Source organism: Hyaena hyaena, unplaced genomic scaffold (genome assembly GCF_003009895.1).
Source record: "Hyaena hyaena isolate Hyena2069 unplaced genomic scaffold, ASM300989v1 scaffold_937, whole genome shotgun sequence".
Classification (NCBI taxonomy): Eukaryota; Metazoa; Chordata; class Mammalia; order Carnivora; family Hyaenidae; genus Hyaena; species Hyaena hyaena.
Genome location: NW_024081569.1, coordinates 55,092 through 58,866, shown reverse-complemented (window position 1 = coordinate 58,866; position 3,775 = coordinate 55,092). Strand labels below are relative to the sequence as shown.

General features: G+C 35.2%; 1 non-coding gene across 1 annotated transcript; it reads right to left on the bottom strand.

Moving 5' to 3' along the window:
* Positions 1-276: 276 nt before the first annotated feature.
* On the bottom strand, positions 277-383 carry LOC120223041. Its single transcript, XR_005526171.1, has one exon. It is a non-coding gene; the product is annotated as a U6 spliceosomal RNA (small nuclear RNA).
* Positions 384-3,775: the final 3,392 nt, after the last annotated feature.

The following is a 3,775-nucleotide window of genomic DNA, read 5'->3' as shown; positions in this document are numbered from 1 at the left end:
CTCCTAATCCTCCTATACGTGCAAACATATGATATTTGTCCTTCTCTGCCTGACTTATTTCGCTCAGCATAACACCCTCAAGGTCCATCCATGTTGCTACACATGGCCAGATTTCATTCTTTCTCATTGCCATGTAGTATTCCATGGTATAGATAAACCACATCTTCTTGATCCATTCATCTGTTGATGGACACTTCGGCTCTTTCCATGTTTTAGCTATTGTGGAGAGTGCTGCTATGAACATTGGGGTACATGTGCTCCTATGCCTCAGCATTTAAAAATATGGAACGCTTCACGAATTTGAGTGTCATCCTTGCGCAGGGGCCATGCTAATCTTCTCTGTATCGTTCCAATTTTAGTATATGTGCTGCCGAAGCGAGCATGGTAAAGTATATTTTTAATCCCATCAAAAAAACCCAACTTAAATAAGCAGACATGCTGGCTAATGGGAAGGATGATCTCGAATGATTAGTAGCAAGGAGAAATGATTGCCAAATCTGAACTGGACACAACTGTGAACAGGAAATGTCATTTCCCCCACTACTCTTGTTATAATTATGTTTATTAGAAATAATGGCCAGGCACCAACTTGTAGACTCAGTGAAACGATATTGTCGATTTAACATAGGGTGCAAGTGGAGCTGAGTGGTGCAAGTGATTTCTTTGGCAGATACCACCAACGTATCACATCTTCCCTTGGATCACTTCAGTGTCTATTACCTTGGGGACACTCCCTAGCTGCAAGAGCATTTCCAGTCCACCTATTGAAGACAGTATCAAAGTGCAGGGATTTAATAGTGTAGAAGCAACATTCAAGCAGTTAGTTTCTAGAGTTGGTGGATCATTGTCCCATCTTCTTTAACTGTTGGTGGAACAAGTCTAAGTACCTACTACACAGGCTTATAGACAGTCCCAAATGAGATGGGGCCCCAGCTGCCTATAGCATTAATCAGTTTCTTAACATAGATGTATTGGAGAGCTTCTTGTTCTTTTCTCATTCCTCTGTTTCCTTATGATGCTTTCTAGGATCACCTTCCAAACAGCTACCACACATCTGGATATGTTTCTCAGGAGCAGCTTTTATAAGAACCCAAGTCATTATAAATTCCCCTTTAGTTAAAAAGGAAAATTATAGCTGATATCCAGCTTTTAACATAGATTTTAGTCAGTTATCCCATGCATATGTGGGAACACACACACACACACACACACACACACACACACACACTGAATAGTGCTTGTTTTTTTTTTAACAGTATGTTATCTTAGTTATACATTCCATAGCCATGAAAAAATCATGGAAAAGTATTATAATACAATTGAACTAGTGATGATTGCAAACTCATGTTAGTGAATATAAATAGTATTTATGATTATATATGAAATGCTACACAAAATATATTGAAATCAGATTTTCAGTGTCTTATATCATATTATGCTTACTATAATATAAGCACTATGTATCTGTTTTTCTATCCCAGACTTATCATTAATTATAAACTAAACAACATTAATGTCTCAATTGCCCTAAGGGATGTACTGACTTACATCGATAGAAAATTTAACTAAGTCTGAGACACTTATTTAAGGTTTCTAGCAATGTCTTTATCAAATCCATTACATTATTACATAGTGTATCATTAAATAGAGCTTTGCACATAATATAAAAGCTATAGGCTGTTAAAATTATAATATTTTCTTATGCAACTTGTTTGAAATAGAAAAGAGCACATACCCATAAATTATAGTATTCTTTTATGTTATATATAGTAGGTTCACAAAGAGAAACAAAAGAAGTTAGAAGTGAATTTAAAGGGCCAAAGAGTAGTTTCACACACATTTATTTGTCATTATAAGATCATCAAGGAAAGTGAGGCTTTGTGTAACTATAGGAGCACATGCCCTTGCTGTATGGTAACAAAATGTGGATACATCTTAGCAAAACTCCAGAAGCTTGAGGCAATGGATTCCGCAGACCACAGTAGGAATAATGATTCAAAATATTCATTAGTCTAGAAGAATATAAAATTATCATTTCTCACAGAATACTTCTTCTCACAGTAGCTTTGGAAAGAAGATATGATGGTCTCCTTTCTTATAAATGAGGGAATTGAGACTCACAAAAGGTGAGGTAGAACATTTCTTCAAGTTGCTTCTGTGATTTCCTATCTTAGATGTTCGGAAACACATTTTGGAAATGGTGAAAGACATTTTCAGTTGCACGTGGGTAATTTTGTACATAATTTTAAACAATTTTTGATAGTAATACTTGTCATGAGTCAAATGGTGCAAATCCAAGCAGATAAATTCAATCTAGGAAGAATCATTAGCAAACACCTGTTTTAAGAGCTATCCATCCCAAAGAGATTAGGTCTATACTTCTATTCCATAGGAGACATCTAACCTGGGACTAAAGTAATGACATAAGAAAAGGCTCCGGAGAATCTGGTCATTTCTATTTTTTTTCCTTTGAGTCTATTACTCTGATTAATAGTCATCTTTTCCTTTTTAAGTGCCTGATGTTTAAAACTTCTTACTTTAGTGAAACTACTTTGGAGGGGCAAGAAGAATTGAAGTAGGTTGTAAATTATTAAAATTATACCACAGATGCCATTCTTCAGCAGAGGATATTTAATAATCCTAAGGTCAAAAAAGTAGTAAGTGGCAGAGCTGAAATTCAAAGTTCTGTCTGAATGCAAATTTCTTGACTTTTTTTTCCCCACTGAACAGACTATGTCTGGAGCTTAATTTAGCTTTCCAAACATGCGTTTCTTCAGAAAATAATAATGATATAATTTAAAGAAAATATAATTTGGGGGGCACCTGGGTGGCTCCATATGTTTTGGCTCAGGTAATGATCTCATGGTTTGTGAGTTCAAGCTCCACATTGGGCTCATGCTGATAGTGTGGAGCCTACTTGGGATTTTTTTCTTCTCTCTCTCTCTCTGCCTTTGCCCTGTTTGCATTCTCTCTCTCTCTCTCTCTCTCTCTCTCTCTCTGTCTCTCTCTCTCTCTCTCACACACACACACACACACACACTTTAAAAATAACATTATTAAAAAAATAAGAAAATATAATCTTTGCACAGTGTTAATTTTGTTCCTCATGGAAAGTCATTAAATGACTTGAAACCTTTACATTCTCTATCATCATTCCAAAACCACACCATATTCATAAAAGAAGCTAAGCATGAAGGTCTAATCCAGACTCTTAACTGCTATAGGGTTTTTCCTCAAAATTCAAAACCCTAGAATGAACCAATGGATCAACAAATACAAGTTTGCCTAAATAAAATTATTTGTTGAAAGCCTAAAATAAAAGCATGCTTCTTAACTTCTTTTTCTTTATTCAGAACCTTAAAAAGAATCATTATTACATTGGTGAGGAACTATGAGTCGGGGTGGGGGGGTATATATGTATGGTAGAGAGAAGTAGAGATGGAGGAAGCTTCTAATATATTATTTATGTTTCCTCATGTAAGTTATATAACTTTTCTGGTCTCCACTTTTCTTATTTGTACATTGTTGATGTAGAGATGAAAAAAATTGAACATAAAAGACATTTAGAAAAGGATCCAAAAGAGTAAGGTGTTTTTAAAACATCTATTTTTGTTATGCTTTTTTGTTGTATTAGTAAACTAGCAGTTTTTCCCTATGGCTTAGTACAAAGTTGGTGTAAGTCTCCTATTACAGGCCTTTTAGAACATAGAAGCAGGCAAACACAGGCAATTTTCCAGGTATATAACACAGAAAAAAGAATAAAGAATGTGGCTCA